An 18725-nucleotide genomic window follows, 5' to 3' on the forward strand; every position below is an offset into this window, starting at 1 on the left:
ACGTTCTATTACTTAAGCGGCTTAGAGCTGACGATTTTTCGTAATTATCTAAGAATTGATGAATCATGCATTTCGGAGTTGCTGAACATCATCAAACGAATGTTAACTAAAACGATTACAGCCTCTCTCGTGGCTGTAAGCTGCGAGGAAACTCTGTTAACTACATTACCGCTTCTAGCCTCTGGCAGAAGTTTAGAAGACCACCAACCAATTCAGTACTGTAGTATCGCCACAGTTATTAACTAAAATGATTCCTGTACCCTGCAACGTGATTGGTAGTTGACTGAGGAAATACATCGTGGTGAAGCAAAATAAATAAAACAAACGGCGTTCATATAAACGTAATTTATTTATGTAAACAGCATAAAAGATGTCCTGTAAATTAAAGAAAAACGACACATGCTGGTGGTGTACATCACCTAATAAAAACAACAACAGATACAAAAGAAATGAAGCATTTAGTAGTCGACAGAACTGTAAAAAGTGTACCACACTTTGCTCTTCGTAGCAGAGGACTAGATATAGACTGGACGTTCAAATGGTTCATTCCTTGCGTCTCGATTGCTACACTCCTCACACGACGTGTCCCCTTAAACTCTCTCCGTACCCGCTGTCTTTAAAGTTTCACCTGCCTCGTATGTATGTTAGAAACCATTTAATCCTGCCTGCAGTGACAAAAATTGAACCTTTTGTTGGGTGGTTGGCACGACAGCACTACACATGGTTCAGTTGGTTGGGTGGAGCGGGAGGGGCCGGGGGGGGGGGGGGGGGGGGAAGGTTCATCTGGGATGCTCCTAAACGCCGGACATCCCAACAAGTCCTGCAGGTCTGGAACTTTATTTATTTGTTTATTTATTTCATTAACAGTACAGAGTAACCCACCGCCTTGAAATGTAAGGTGGGTCGGATGCTTCTGAATCTAATAGCAAAGATTTCTCATTGTCACAGTCTTATTGTTTACAGTTGTTAATGCTTTTTTTAAATAATATAAAGAACATAATGTATAAAGATTTCTCTGAGGTTACAGCGAATTGAATGGTTAACAATTGTTAAAAGGGTTCCATATAATTAGTTACTACTTACCTTATGAGAATATCATTCAATTTATACAATGCGAATGTCAAAGAAAAAAAAAGAAAATAAAAAACGTAACACAATGAGAGTAGTTAAGAATAATTTGTAATGTATAGAGGGAAGTGATATGCTGTATTTGGATGAGTAATACAGTCTAAGTAGCATGTTGGTTAGTAATGGCCTATTTCTATCTATTTCATATGAGAAGGTCTCGGTACAACCTTGAGCTATTCTCATCTGATATGGTTTGCGCTAATGTAAGTTTAGACATATTATACAGATTAAATGCTGATTGAGCACTTCATACATGGAATACATGAATTTTAGCTTCACATGAGAAATATACTTATGTCTGTAACTTGTTAGTTGAAATAGAATATAGTTCATTGCTAATTGAATGCATTGTTCCTTAAATAACTTAATACATTTCTGATATACGAAATTCATTGATTATAGCTTTGAATAGAGAAGATAATATAGTTCTGTCTGCACACAATAACCGAGCAATACATGACTGCTTGTGTGTAGTATATTTTAAAGACTATGCAGGATGCCATTGGTGAGGAGGAGCCTCGGGATAAAAGTTCTTCGAGCCTTCTCCTCCCAAGTGACAATACCTTATTACTACAGTCTTAGTATGCGGTGCCGGTGTTTATTTGTTTTATGATTGTTGTGTTGTTTGTGACTGTGTTGTGGCATGCAGTGTCATACACTGTTGGTTTTGGTCCCTTATATGTTGATCCCTTCTGGGTCATGTTCACTTAGCGTTCCTTCTTCGGTATCGGAATCTGTGGTCGTGTTTGTGTCCTCCCATGTGGTTTGTTGTGTTGTTTGTGCTTGTCTACACCTCCTTCCATATGGGTTTTGGCGCTTGTATTCTTGGTGCAGAGTGTTCGGTACAATATCGGCTACGCTATTTATTTTGTTCCAGTCATCGGGATTACGTATTATTCGGGCGATGTCATTGTCATTCTGTATAGGAATCACTTGTACTAGCGTGTGGCACAGCAGTGTGACATGTTCTGGTGTCCCAGTTTCTCCGCATACGCATTCTTCATCGTTAGTTAGTCCCAGATAGTTTAAATGTACCGGACACGGTCCGTGGCCTGTCAGTGTCGCACCTGTCCCTCTTAAGCCAGTAAAGTGCAGCTCTATAACGTATTGTTATGTCTATAGGGCAGGTCCCCATCACAACGCAAAGTGCCTCTAGTGACGTGGTGTTGAAGGCTCCGCTCATTCTCAGGAGTACACTACGTTGACCTCGTATTGCAATTGTCTTGTTAGCCTGTATGTTCAGTCTGTGAGTCCAAGCACTTGCGGCGAAGCATGCGATGGATTCAAATATCGCGATGTGGTAGGTCCTTATCGTCTTAATAGGTAATTTGTACTGAGTTGTGTTTAGTCTTGCTAGTTTGTGCACAATTTTGGAGGCTTTGTCAATTGTCAATTTTATATGGTGGTTGAAAGTCTGTTTTTCGTTCAGATGCAGTCCGAGATAACGTGTGGCTTGCTTCCTCTGCATGCTTGTATTGTCTAATTTTAGAATTGGATTCCTCTGTGTCCCTCTGAGCAGTAAATATACAGTTTTGTTGGGAGCTATTTTTAATTTATTTTCTTTGCACCAACTGTTAATTTTCTGAAGCAGTTGCGTGCCTTTTGTCTCTAGTGCTGCTCTCGAGTTGGCTGACACCACTATGAGCAGGTCACCTGCGTAGGCCACCACACCTCTTATCCTCTCGTCACTGTTGACGGTGTTCAGCAAGGGCTCGATTGCGATATCCCAAAATATTTGTCCGCAGATCGAGCCGTGTGGACATCCCTTTGTTATTCTCTTGACAACCTTCCGTGTACCAGCCCTCCACTCCACCACTCTGACTATGCAGTAATCGAGGAGGCTATTCCAGAGGGAAGCTGATAGCCTCATTTACCTTAACCTGACGAAGAGGGACGGCCACCACAAGTTGTCAAAAGACCCGGCTATATCGATTAGAATGGCGCCTTTTCTGTACCTTTCCGAGAGTGTTTAAGAGACAGATCGGTCGGTACGTTTTGGGGTCTGTTGGCTCTTTGTCTTGTGATTTCCTGATTATTACTACATTAGCAGTTTTCCACAGCTGGCTGGAGTGGCCGAGCGCTTCTGGGCGCTACGGTCTGGAGTTACGGTCGTAGGTTCGAATCGTGTCTCGGGCATGAATGTGTGTGATGTCCTCAGGTTAGTTAGGTGTAAGTAGTTCTAAGTTCTAGGGGACTGGTGACCTCAGAAGTTAAGTCCCATAGTGCTCAGAGCCATTTGAACCAAGTTTTCCACAGGTTTGGAATTCTGCCTGTTAGTAGTGCCTCGTTGAACATGTTAGTCAAAAAAGGTGTGATTTGTGTTACTGTTTGTTTTAATGTTTCTGAAAGTATTTTGTCTGGGCCGGGTGCTTTTCGGTTTTTAAGCCTGCTGTTTGCCGTCGCTACTTCTTCTTGCGCGAATGGCATGGTTACACTGTCACTGGTGTATGGTTGCCTCATGCTCTGTCTTAGGTCAGCGTGGTGTCGCTCGTCTTCTGTGGGGTCGTTATCCGGGTGTAGCCTGTTCAGAAGATATTCTGCTGTGCTTCTCCATCCTCTGGTCATTGTGCCGTCAGTTTGTTTTAGTGTTGACAGAACTGTCGGTGTCTTAACTCGTTCTGTTTCTATCTTGAATGGTTGTCCCTAGATGTCGTTCTGTAGCTGGTTTTTTACAAAATTGGTCCAGTAGTCTTGCCTTGTTGTCTTTAGTTGTTTATGGTATTTCTGTTTAGCGTCACGATGCATATCAAGTCTTATATGTCTTTCAGGAACTGTCTTTGCTTGTTGGTAGTACTTTCTTTTGTCCCGTCCGTGAATCCTTCCTTAGTCTAGCCAGTTCTGTCGACCACGGTTGTTTCTGTCCCCACCCAGTTTCTGCGCGTGGTATACCTGCTTCCTGTGCTCTTTCTAGGACCTCTGTCCGTACATGCGTTTTTTAATCTATACTGCCTTGAACAGTGTATAGCGACGACGACTTAACAAAATCTCGAACTTTTTGCCAGTGGGCTCTCCCTATGAGTGGTCCATGTTATGTGTATTGATATATCTGTCCGTGGTTATGAGAATTGCGTTGTGGTCGCTGTGTGTGGCTCTATCTAATCCCCTCCATGTATTGACTAGTGGAAGAGATTTTGCGTTCCCTAGTGTAATATTATTGGGATTTCCGTAGTATGAAAGCTGTGAGTACCCTTGGAAAGGCATTCACCTATCTGTATACTAAATGATCAACCTATGAGATGAGACATATTCTTTGAAAGACATTTGTTTTATATAATTTACGTAACTGTAAAGATGCGCATCTAGCGCGGACGCTAATACATCGATTGCGCAGTCAAAGAAACATTTTAACAGAAGCTGAACTGACGTTCCGCTTCGATCTAAATAACAGATGACAGTAAAAAACGTTTGTAGATCTTCAGATTTTAATGTACTTCTGCTTGTAATGTGAAAACGTAAAGAAGGTCGACTTTAAGCTAGAAAAGTGAGCAGTCTTGTCAGCGTGCAGACAACATTATTAATTAATTTATGTTCGAAACTGTAAATCGGCAAGTTATTGTTATGAAGGCGTTGGACAGTGCAAGAATTGTCTTTAACGAAGAAGAAAAGTAATGACTGTAATTTGTGACAAAAACGTAAACCAAGGAGACGGCACAGGGCAGGCTGAAATCTGACCGCACCATACAGTTAGAAAAGTAATTATGTAAGTTATATTGTTTATAAATAAGCCCTAATTTGCTAGTGAGAATTGTTTGAATATATTTAGTGTTTACCAGATTTCTTATTCTGTTCTTTTCCTATATACTTTTTTAACCTCCATGCCATATTATTTTTATAAATGTCAAACAGCCTTTACTACAGCAGAGAATACTGCGGGTCGTGTACAGAAGGCCGCCCCTTGTCTTCTATACAACTAATAGCTGCCCCATTTATTAATTATTTCATTTGCAAATGCAATTTTTTTATTGTTCATTGTTAAAGGTCCCTTAGGTGATTACAAAATTCATACAGATTACGTAAAGAAATCCGGGTTGTTCTTTTCCAAATAATGGAAGTCTTTGCGTAATCAAAAAACTGGCCTCCTTCTGACAACGATCAGGAGCCGACCAGAAGACGGACGTCTTCGACCGCTTTCGTGTCTCCTGTGGCAAAGCTGTGCCAAACTGGGAACACGACATTCTAGTATGAAACACAGATTTAAATTGAAAGAATTGAAATATATTTAAGCTATAATTTTTTTTTATCATACTAGATGTGGCGCCCGAAGAGGGACCTGATAAAAAATTTTTAATCTGTTCTGTTATTGTTTCATGACATCATCCGGTGGACATCGGGAAGCCGTAAAGGAAGTACTGAACAAAACCGTGGAAGTATTAAAAAAATTTTTTCGAAAAATAACAGCAGTGCGCAAAACGACTGATGTAAGTACGGTTTTCATTACGCATAAAATCTCGCGTCTTGTATAAAAAAAAACTGGTTTCCGGAATTTCTTTCCTTACTGCTTCATTTTATCCTATCGCTGATATTTCCTTGCAGAGTTACTTATTTACGTAGTTAGAATTCATTTCTGATCATCTCTTCATACAAAGTTTATTTGTTAGTATTATCAGCATCTTCATTGTTGCTACGGTTAAGAACACAAGATGGATGCCATAATAGCAGGATTCAGTGTCTAGTAGGTGTTTGTCACTTATTTTCAAAGTTAGGTGCCATCTTGTCTTCTACCCGGTATAGCTCTGCAATTGTCAGCTACCGCGGTGTGACGTTTGACTATCAGCGCACGCATCTGAGAGTTGACGATCGGCGTGCCGCGAAATATTTCTTTGAGCAGTTACGTCACAAACTTGAAAATAAACATGGCAGATGACAAAGGAAAACCGACAAACAGTGTGGATGACGGTGATGACACAGTTGTCAAGTCATACCCACTACGTTCGCGAACGGGAACAGGCAGACCCGATTCGCGAATGGAGAGAATGGTAGACGATGATGGTATGCGTGACGTATCGTCACAGCAATCATCGTCACAGCAAGCGGGAGAAAATTCGATGGTTGAAATGATGAGAATTTTTTTTCAAGAAAGGGAACAGGAGAAACTGGAAAGGGAAGCTTATTACAAGAACAACGTGATAGAGAACAAGAGAAACGGGAAAGGGAAGCTTATAAATTACAAAAACAACGAGATAGAAAAGAAAGGGAACAAAAAGAAAGGGAAAAGGAACGGGAGACAGAGCGAAAATGGTTTGACCTAAATACCATGATTGGTACAATGAAAAATAGGTTAGATAATATTGATGCCAACTTAGAGGCAAGAATAAGGACAGTCACGGTGGAATATATCTCGGGATTAAGTACTAAAGTTAATGACAGGATAGAAGGTATTCTGCAGAAGGTAGATGCATGTGAGAGCACAGTAGGTAACGTCAACAAAGACATCAAAGTACAAATCGAAAGTTGCCAGGCAGTTACAACGGAAGTTTCAAAAAAGTCCGTTGAGGTCGGAGCTAAAGTAAACAAGCTTGCAGACAATGTCATCACTCTGCAAGGCCAGGTCAATGACGTGACACAGGCACTATCAGAACTTAACATTGAAAAGAAGGTGAATGATGCTGCAGCAAACGTACGTTCCACGATAGGAAAAGAATTTGTAGAATGGGTCGAGACTAAGGAACAGTACATAGAAAACAAGGTTCAACACGACTTAAAAGAGGTCGTTAAGTCAGCCACAGTTGAAGTTTTAGCTGCTCCAGGTACATCAGGAGATACGATTCTCACTGAATTAGGAGAGATTCGTAGAGTTTTTCACCGAGATCTTCCCGAGTGGAAACGACACCTCACTGAGGAAATCGAGCAGTTGAAACAACAAGTCAATGATTTTCCTAATGACAATAGAAGTGAGCATTCACACTTGCTTTCTTCAGAACATGAATACAATAATAATCCCGTGTCTCGTGTAAAATTCTCTCCACTTGTACATGGTCACAGCAGTAAGAATCCGTCAGTACGCAACCAGAACGATCAAGTAACTCTTGTCGAGCTCATGAAAGAAGAAATCGTTCTCAAGCACCGCGTGTTCCAGCCTTTTCTGACAGAGAAACGCAACATCCACCCAATGGTTTTTCTGAAGTCATTTAATGGTGTTTTTCCTGAGAGCTGGGATGACAAGCAACGTATGCGCTTTATAGTAGGTTACATTCAAGGAAAGGGTTCTGTCTGGGGAACAGAACTAATTGACAGATGTAATAATTACGCTGACTTCGAAAAGCAATTCCTGAACAAATTCTGGAGTTCAGGTATACAACAACGCCTTAGAAAGGAAGTATATAATGCTGAACCGTTTAACACGAGAAGTGCTGGTCTCCGTAGGTACTTCGAGAAATACCTGCGAAAAATACAATACTGGGACACGCCCATTTCCACGAAGGACGTAATTATGATCCTTAAGTCAAAGCTACCGGTATCAATCAGGGAGAAGTTAGTAAATGTCAGTGACGACGACACGGAGGCTTTTCTGTCAGTACTTGACAACCTTGACATGATTCAAGAAGACGTGCGTGCTTGTGCGCGGAGTAATTGTAATCTTGGCCCGCACACTATACAGCCGCACGGTGTAGGCGCAGACTCAGCTATGTCATACCAACCCAACAACAGTAAAGGAAACGACGTTCCGTGCGATAATAACAACTACTATCGCCGTAACGGGAAGCACAAACATAAATTCCAGGATCAAAACAGGTACCACCCCATATACCAGACAATACAACAGCAATATGGTAATTCACCAGTAAATTACAATGATCGCTATCACTACAATAACGATCGCCAAAACAATAATTTCAATGGAAAAGGACGTTGGAGTAACACCAACAGTCAACAGCAGTACGGTAACCAGCCTAGATTCCAGCACTGTTCTCAAGGGAGAAATGCTCCAGATCCTTCCAAGCAATACAAACAACAGTATGCTCCAAACTTTAGGAACAGTCCTCCAGCTTTTACTAATTATCAAAGTCAAAATCATGAACCTCAAAATTCTCGCATCTATTATGCCCAAGAAAACCAGCCAACACACACCATCTCGGCGCAACTTAGGTGGAATACGGAAGCAAACTTCGTACCGAGCGTACCGCCCGGTACTTCAAAATTAATTGTGAGCGAAATTCAATCTAATGAACATGCGGAAAACTAAAAGCAGCTTCTTTTTCTTGCCTCCTTGGGGAAGCTGCGGAAAATGTTGGGGACGATTTCATTAGGGGGCAAATCAACCTTATACGATATGACAATGACTGTGACTTACGAGATAACTTGCTGAAGGAGAATGACGTTTGGAATGGTGAGGATTTATGGGAAAACCAGGTTCAGGCATCCACTATGATTCATATTCATGATGTACCACTTGTCGCTATAATAGATACTGGTGCCAATATCAATGTTTTGTCTTTATGTGTATATAAGAAAGTGTGTTCTGTGGCAAAAGTTCTGTCATTGCCAGTACAAGGGTGTACCGTATCCGGAGCTGTAGGCTCTCTAGTTCAAAAGGTGACGCTACAAATTCATGTACCAGTGAGATTTGCATCAGACACCGTACCATGTACTTTTCTAGTTGTTAAAAATCTGTCATTGCCTTGCCTCCTAGGAATGGAGTTTCTACGTAAGAATCGTGTCATCATAGATTTGTATGAAGGTACAGTACATGTACTCTCAGATGCAGTGATAAGAGTATAGTGATTCGACTTATGAGGACCAAAGTTAAGTTGTCCAGCCAAGAACATAAAGTAAAGCTCCGCAAGCTCACATCTCGGCAACAATATTTCAATTATTTAGACGAGTCAGGAGATGCGGACGAAGACTTTGACTTATTACCGACACATGAAGAATTACTGACGAAGGCTAATGAATCTGAAGGATTAGGTGACCGACAAAGAAAGGAACTATACAACCTGTTGACACAATTTGTCAACGTGTTTCTAAAAAACCGGGAATCATAGTCAACTATGTATTCGACATGAAGGTTAAGCCCCACAGCACCTACTGTAAAACCACCTATGCAGTTCCGCAATCCCGCAAGGAAGCAGTACGACAGGAAATCCGCAAAATGTTAAACTGGAAAATAATGGAGCCCTCTGACTCTCCATATTCGAGCCCATTATTGTCTATATTTAAACAGGACGGAAGTGTTAGGCTTGTTCTAGACGCTAGGAACATCAACAAAATTATTGTTCCTGTGTGTACCCGACCGGAAGCATTGGAGGAGCAACTGCAAAGGTTTTATGGTATCAAATTTCTAACCTCCATCGACCTTCGAAGTAGCTATTGGCAGGTGAAGTTGTCGCCTTCTTCAAGGAAGTACACGGCCTTTATCTTTGCGGGTCGGTCATATCAATTTCGTGTTGTACCCTTTCCCATGAACCATGGACCTTGCCGTTGGTGGGGAGGCCTGCGTGCCTCAGCGATACAGATAGTCGTACCGTAAGTGCAACCACAACGGAGGGGTATCTGTTGAGAGGCCAGACAAACGTGTGGTTCCTGAAGAGGGGCAGCAGCCTTTTCAGTAGTTGCAAGGGCAACAGTCTGGATGATTGACTGATCTGACCTTGTAACAATAACCAAAACGGCCTTGCTGTGCTGGTACTGCGAACGGCTGAAAGCAAGGGGAAACTACAGCCGTAATTTTTCCCGAGGGCATGCAGCTTTACTGTATGATTAAATGATGATGGCGTCCTCTTAGGTAAAATATTCCGGGGGTTAAATAGTCCCCCATTCGGATCTCCGGGCGGGGACTACTCAAGAGGATGTCGTTATCAGGAGAAAGAAAGCTGGCGTTCTACGGATCGGAGCGTGGAATGTCAGATCCCTTAATCGGGCAGGTAGGTTAGAAAATTTAAAAAGGGAAATGGATAGGTTGAAGTTAGATATAGTGGGAATTAGTGAAGTTCGGTGGCAGGAGGAACAAGACTTTTGGTCAGATGACTACAGGGTTATAAACACAAAATCAAATAGGGGTAATGCAGGAGTAGGTTTAATAATGAATAGGAAAATAGGAATGCGGGTAAGCTACTACAAACAGCATAGTGAACGCATTATTGTGGCCAAGATAGATACGAAGCCCACACCTACTACAGTATTACAAATTTATATGCCAACTAGCTCTGCAGATGACGAAGAAATTGAAGAAATGTATGATGAAATAAAAGAAATTATTCAGATTGTGAAGGGAGACGAAAATTGAATAGTCATGGGTGACTGGAATTCGAGTGTAGGAAAAGGGAGAGAAGGAAACATAGTAGGTGAATATGGATTGGGGCTAAGAAATGAAAGAGGAAGCCGCCTAGTAGAATTTTGCACAGAGCACAATAAAATCACAGCTAACACTTGGTTTAAGAATAATGAAAGAAGGTTGTATACATGGAAGAACCCTGGAGATATTAAAAGGTATCAGATAGATTATATAATGGTAAGACAGAGATTTAGGAACCCGGTTTTAAATTGTAAGACATTTCCAGGGGCAGATGTGGAGTCTGACCACAATCTATTGGTTATGACCTGTAGATTAAAACTGAAGAAACTGCAAAAAGGTGGGAATTTAAGGAGATGGGACCTAGATAAACTGAAAGAACCAGAGGTTGTACAGAGTTTCAGGGAGAGCATAAGGGAACACTTGACAGGAATGGGGGAAAGAACTACAGTAGAAGAAGAATGGGTAGCTTTAAGGGATGAAGTAGCGAAGGCAGCAGAGGATCAAGTAGGTAAAAAGACGAGGGCTAGTAGAAATCCTTGGGTAACAGAAGAAATATTGAATTTAATTGATGAAAGGAGAAAATATAAAAATGCAGTAAATGAAGCAGGCAAAAAGGAATACAAACGTCTCAAAAATGAGATCGACAGGAAGTGCAAAATGGCTAAGCAGGGATGGCTAGTGGACAAATGTAAGGATGTAGAGCCGCATATCACTAGGGGTAAGACAGATACTGCCTACAGGAAAATTAAACACACCTTTGGAGAAAAGATAACCACTTGCATGAATATCAAGAGCTCAGATGGAAACCCAGTTCTAAGCAAAGAAGGGAAAGCAGAAAGGTGGAAGGAGTATATAGAGGGTCTATACAAGGGCGATGTACTTGAGGACAATATTATGGAAATGGAAGAGGATGTAGATGAAGATGAAGTGGGAGATATGATACTGCGTGAAGAGTTTGACAGAGCACTGAAAGACCTGAGTCGAAACAAGGCCCCCGGAGTAGACAACATTCCATTGGAACTACTGACGGCCTTGGGAGAGCCAGTCCTGACAAAACTCTACCATCTGGTGAGCAAGATGTATGAAACAGGCGAAATACCCTCAACTTCAAGAAGAATATAATAATTCCAATCCCAAAGAAAGCAGGTGTTGACAGATGTGAAAATTACCGAACTATCAGTTTAATAAGTCACAGCTGCAAAATACTAACACGAATTCTTTACAGACGAATGGAAAAACTAGTAGAAGCCAACCTCGGGGAAGATCAGTTTGGATTCCGTAGAAACACTGGAACACGTGAGGCAATACTGACCTTACGACTTATCTTAGAAGAAAGATTAAGGAAAGGCAAACCTACGTTTCTAGCATTTGTAGACTTAGAGAAAGCTTTTGACAATGTTGACTGGAATACTCTCTTTCAAATTCTAAAGGTGGCAGGGGTAAAATACAGGGAGCGCAAGGCTATTTACAATTTGTACAGAAACCAGATGGCAGTTATAAGAGTCGAGGGACATGAAAGGGAAGCAGTGGTTGGGAAGGGAGTAAGACAGGGTTGTAGCCTCTCCCCGATGTTGTTCAATCTGTATATTGAGCAAGCAGTAAAGGAAACAAAAGAGAAATTCGGAGTAGGTATTAAAATTCATGGAGAAGAAATAAAAACTTTGAGGTTCGCCGATGACATTGTAATTCTGTCAGAGAGAGCAAAGGACTTGGAAGAGCAGTTGAATGGAATGGACAGTGTCTTGAAAGGAGGATATAAGATGAACATCAACAAAAGCAAAACAAGTATAATGGAATGTAGTCTAATGAAGTCGGGTGATGCTGAGGGAATTAGATTAGGAAATGAGACACTTAAAGTAGTAAAGGAGTTTTGCTATTTGGGGAGCAAAATAACTGATGATGGTCGAAATAGAGAGGATATAAAATGTAGACTGGCAGTGGCAAGGAAAGCGTTTCTGAAGAAGAGAAATTTGTTAACATCGAGTATAGATTTAAGTGTCAGGAAGTCATTTCTGAATGTATTTGTATGGAGTGTAGCCATGTATGGAAGTGAAACATGGACGATAAATAGTTTGGACAAGAAGAGAATAGAAGCTTTCGAAATGTGGTGCTACAGAAGAATGCTGAAGATTAGATGGGTAGATCACATAACTAATGAGGAAGTATTGAATAGGATTGGGGAGAAGAGAAGTTTGTGGCACAACTTGACCAGAAGAAGGGATCGGTTGGTAGGACATGTTCTGAGGCATCAAGGGATCACCAATTTAGTATTGGAGGGCAGCGTGGAGGGTAAAAATCGTAGAGGGAGACCAAGAGATGAATACACTAAGCAGATTCAGAAGGATGTAGGTTGCAGTAGGTACTGGGAGATGAAAAAGCTTGCACAGGATAGAGTAGCATGGAGAGCTGCATCAAACCAGTCTCAGGACTGAAGACCACAACAACAACAACAACAACCCTTTGGCTTGAATATTAGTTCAGGTGTCTTTATTGCCGCATTTGACCATGGCTTAGGTCATGATTTACTGGACAAAATAACTGTCTATGTCGATGATAACTTAGTAGCCTTGACTTCATGGGAGGAACATCTTGACTTGATTCGGAAAATCTTCGTGAGGTTTGCTAACTTTGGCGTTACTGCCAATTTACAGAAATCAAAGTTTGTAAAAAAGGAAGTAAAATTCCTTGGTCATATTATCTCTTCTGAGGGAATCTCTCCCGATCCTAACAAACTGTCTGCAATAAGGAACTTCCCTGTGCCCTGCACCAAAAGACAATTAAAAGGGTTTCTAGGGTTAACGTCTTTCTTTCGTCGCTTTATACCAAATCAATCCATGAACAGTCCAGTGTTGCACAATCTATTAAAGAAAAACGTTAATTGGGTATGGACCTCTGAATGTCAGCAAGCCTTTGACAAAATCAAACAAGCTCTTCTGAATAGCAATATCCTCAGTCATCCGGATATGAACTCCAAATTCTGCATTTCTTGTGACGCCTCATTTCAAGGCTTGGGCGCTTGTTTGTTCCAGCTGAAGAAAACTGGAGATAAAGAAGAGATTAGGATAGTTAGTTTCGCCAGTAGTGTGCTGACGGAGTGCGAGAGATCGTACTCTGTTACAGAGTTAGAAGGATTGGCAGTTGTATGGGCGTTCTGCCGTTTTAATTATTACATTTATGGCCATCCGATCAAAGTGTATTCCGACTATCAAGCTCTTAGCTTTCTCCTTTCGTGTAAGCTCTATCATCCGAGGCTTACTCGCTGGTGCCTATTTCTACAGGAGTACAATTTCGAAATTGTTTACGTGAAAGGCAAGAACAACATCGTTGCAGGTGCACTGTCACACATGCCGGAAGGTATGCCGGAGCCTACGGAACTTGTAGAACAGATTTCCAATCACAAGATACTCCTTATGAAAGATCCCTTGAATCGTAGTTACTGTGTTTTCCACGTCTTTGCCGACAGATGGGTACTCTGCAAGAAAGTGACCGTAAATGGAAGAAAGTCAAACAGCTTCTACAAGACAACCCCAATCATCGTTTGTCGAAATTTTATAAATCACACAATGGTGTTTTATTTCATCGTACATCTATGTTGACGGAGCAATGGTGTTTTTGTATTCCTGAGGAGTACGTTGAATATCTCATATGGTACTCACCTATCCTGGGGACATTATGGCCCCGAGAAGTGTAAAAGAAAGATTTCTGCCTATTGCTACGTACCCAATCTGCATAAGAGAATTCATAAACTGCTAAGCACTTGTTTAATCTGTCAGAAGGCAAAGCCTTTCAATCTTTCGAATGTCATACCTTTGAATCCTATCCACACTGAGCGTCCTAACCAAATAGTCAGTCTCGACTATGCGGGTCCACTTCCTAGAGGAAGAGGAGGTGCTAAGTACCTTGCTGTTTTGCTAGACCTCTTCACTAAGCACGTGCGTTTATACGCGATGAAGTCTTCCAGTGCAAAATCTTTAATAAGACGAATAGAAAAGGATTATTTTCCTCGTTTTGGTAAGCCGGAAACCATGTTGTCTGATAATGCTTCAAACTTCGTTGGAAAAGAGTGGAGACAGTTTCTTGCCAATAATGGTATTAGACAGATTCCAATCTGAAGATTTAGGCCGCAAAGTAACCCGACAGAACGAGTCTTCAAAGAATTTAATCATTTTATTCGCACCTATGTACCGAACCAGCAAACACGGTGGGTCGATTTCGTTACTCCATTTGAAGAGATTGTAAATAATCTTCCGCACACTTCGACCGGTTTCACACCTGCAGAATTAATCTCCAGGCTAAAGGAAAACAATGAATGGGCTGATCCTATCCCCAAGATACAAGGTCCAGAAGTCAACCTAGATAATAAGTTAAGACAAGCCCTGATCCCTCTCACAACTCATGCCAATTTGAGAAAAAAGGCATTTGACAAGCATGTCAATAAAGTTCTGTCGTATCGCCTGAACGAGCGTGTTCTTCTGAGGACACTTCAAACCATCTCTCATCTTACGTAAAAATCGTAAGTGGCAACACCTATACGAAGGACCGTTTGTTATAGTCAGGAAGCCACATATTGGTTGTTACGTGTTGGCAGATCCAGTTAGTGGACGAATAAAAGGACGTTACCACCATGTAGACCTAAAGAAGTACCATGAAAAACATTTAAAAAATATCATTTATTATGTTATGCTGCAACTTGAAACAAGAGTGTGATCTGTTTAGAAAGTATGTGAGTCAACAGCATGTACATGTATTCTGCAGGTGACGTAATCATTTGAGTGAGGTGGACACAAAGTAATGATGGAGCTTGAAAGATATGAAGTGATTGAAGAAGGTACTCTACGTATTTGGAAAATAAGATTTGCTTTAGTTTTAAGGTAGTTTTAAGTTGCTTGAGCAATAGAAGACTGCAGTCGTTGAATTGAGTAAGGGATGTGCCAAAGTGCCACCTGCTGCTTTAGTTTTAAGTTACGGCAAATCTCCTTTTTTTTACCAAGAACTAAAGGTTTTCTTTAAATCCCTCATTCAGACCAGAATGTCCGTATATGTGAAGTAATGACCTAAGTTAAGCTTTCAAAGGATTGATATTTTAAGTCGCTAGAACCATGTACGATGCAAAACTGATGCATTGTAATCTGTAGATTACACCGAGTATAAGCAGCAACATATAGTTAATGTACAAAGAAATGAATAATGGTACCCGCAACTGGAGAGAAACTTTAATTTATTTATTACTATGAGTCAACCAGTTAAGAAATATGTATTTATAATGATAATTAGGTCCTGCATTGGAGAAACTTAGAGAGACTATTCCTATGTCACGAGTATTATACAGAAACCTTCGATATTAAGATACCTAGTTGAGGACTGAGATAATCTGCTTATATTCTTCTGCTATGTCCACATGCCGTGATTTTGAGATATATTTGAAGATGCTTTGGAAGCGGATTTGTGCGACATTTTAATACTGAAGTCAAGTTATGCCGCGTGGATGACACTAGAAACGGTGGAGGCGAAGAATGAATTTGCTCAACTGATTATTTCACCTATTATCTATTTTCGTATCTTTCATTTCCTTGCACTATCCTATTGTAGTTTTCTTCTTCAGCATTCTTACCTTTCTACCCTACCCGGTAGGGGAAGAAATTTGGAGATTGGTTCAAAAGACTTGACGTGTGTATATTGTGTGTATTGACGATCGTGGCTCGTTGGTTAATGCGTATCTGCAGTTACTTATCGAAACGTGATGTAAATCTGATTTGCTGTGAGCAAAAGCATCCTAGGAAACATGAATAATTTTCCAGATATCTGTTGGATGAAGTTTTGAACGTGAACTGTTCGGCACGCCAAAGTGGGTATATTTTACTGATTATTGATGTAACCGAATAAATGAAAAAAGAAGGCTGTTACAGAACAATAAGAAAGGGAAAAGAATCAGATTTAAATTACATATAAAATCTAATGTGCTTCAGAAGCACCATTCATAATAGCAAACACGTTTTCTCGTTACGTCTTGGACAGTAATAAAAAAAAAAAACTATGTATATTTTGTAAATGATCCTTTCATGATAAGTAATTTTAGCATTACCTGTACTACTCTGTAGTATAAAGACACCTAAATGTACACGTATGGATTGATGCGTGTGACTCAGTGACAAAATGATGGACACGTGTGTAAAATAGTAATTTGACACATGTATGGACACGAAAAACTAGTTACCTCTTGTGTGAATCAAAACTGTAATAAACTTATGGACACGAGTGATGTTCCGCGTGTGAAGTAGCATTACAAGTATTCTCACGTTGCAACGACGATACAGTGACTATCAGTCAAAAGATAGACAAGCAATTGTACTCACTGCAATAGGTGACAGTAGTCATTTTCATCGATGACTGTTCTTCGTCGCTGGTACAGTCAATTTACCGTCCAGGTTGACCATGTTACCTTGACGAGCTGCTCCAGTACCCATGATTCAACAAAATGCACAAGTTATAAAACGATTGGTAGCCACTGAATTATCTGCCACGTGCAGGACGCGGACTGCCAACGCTGTTAAACAGTCAGTTCGTTATCACGTGACTGTGAAGCACTGTGGCAACATTCAATGACTGCTCGCCGGCCCGTACTCAACAATAAGCACTCCTCTCCGTAATGGGCGCGAGCGTGCTCCAGATTTGAGATGAAAATGGACATAAAAATAATAAGACGTTGATAAACTACGCACGATTTTACTATATTTACATTAAAAGGACACTAATGATGACTTTTCCTTAACTATGAAAATTGCTACGGCAATATTGCTAAATAAATTGCTTAAGAAAGACCTGTACAAGACGAAACGTGTTTTGCTAATATTTGCTAACGAAAGAATATAAAACCTAGACACAAAATATGAGTAATATATAAAGTATATGTACATAGTCTATGTAGTAATTTTTATTGTCTTAAATTCTTACTCTATATTCCCTTAGATTAAGATACTAGTTAATGAGCAAGTCCTAATACAGATTTTTTTTTGTATTTTCATGTGCTGAAACATGAATTGGAATGAGATTAAAACAGCCACCAAACTGACTCATTCGTCATTCAACCAGTCATCAACTTTCCTGATTCCCGACATGACCCGACGGATCGTCGAGTCAAGAAATATCACTTCCCCCTTCACATAGTGAAATTCCCAGTGTTTTCCACCAGAATGTGAAAAGGTGATCCCCAGTTTTAGTGCAGTGAAAAGTGAAAGATGATGAAAGAATTCCCTGTGAAAATCATCCGAGTTCATGGGAAATACTCCCAACTACAAAGTGAAGAGTGATGTCGCTGCGAGAAAGACTGATAAAAGTTTTATGTTCTGTTCACAATTGGCGGAAATGCACCAATACTGTAATAGAATTTTTTTCGTCTTGTCAATATTTATGTATATATGTATCTGTATGTGTATTTAATTTGTACTTGTATCTATGTTAGTATTTCAATGTTTCAATTGACTGAATGAGAGTAATTCTTGAGAACACGCAAAAAAAGGAATCCTTGAACACTTATGATGGCATCATGCCACAACTAAGTTTGTTAATGATCAAGCAACTGTGAGTAGCTTTGACGACTTAGTGTGAAACGTATATAATTCTATGTGCCTCATATACTTCATTCACTAAGTACGTGAATCCAATAATATTACGACTGCGCGTGAGTCGTAACGATCTTTCAGAATCATTACTCCTCACGCGGGAAGCGATGTAATATTATTGGGATTTCCGTAGTATGAAAGCTGTGAGTACCCTTGGAAAGGCATTCACCTATCTGTATACTAAATGATCAACCTATGAGATGAGACATATTCTTTGAAAGACATTTGTTTTATATAATTTACGTAACTGTAAAGATGCGCATCTAGCACGGACGCTAATACATCGATTGCACAGTCAAAGAAACATTTTAACAGAAGCTGAACTGACGTTCCGCTTCGATCTAAATAACAGATGACAGTAAAAAACGTTTGTAGATCTTCAGATTTTAATGTACTTCTGCTTGTAATGTGAAAACGTAAAGAAGGTCGACTTTAAGCTAGAAAAGTGAGCAGTCTTGCCAGCGTGCATACAACATTATTAATTAATAAAATTCAAGTAATTTATGTTCGAAACTGTAAATCGGCAAGTTATTGTTATGAAGGTGTTGGACAGTGCAAGAATTGTCTTTAACGAAGAAGAAAAGTAATGACTGTAATTTGTGACAAAAACGTGAACCAAGGAGACGGCACAGGGCAGGTTGAAATCTGATCGCACCATACAGTTAGAAAAGTAATTATGTAAGTTATATTGTTTATAAATAAGCCCTAATTTGCTAGTGAGAATTGTTTGAATGTATTTAGTGTTT

The sequence above is a fragment of the Schistocerca nitens genome, chromosome 5, assembly GCF_023898315.1.
Source record: "Schistocerca nitens isolate TAMUIC-IGC-003100 chromosome 5, iqSchNite1.1, whole genome shotgun sequence".
NCBI lineage: Eukaryota > Metazoa > Arthropoda > Insecta > Orthoptera > Acrididae > Schistocerca > Schistocerca nitens.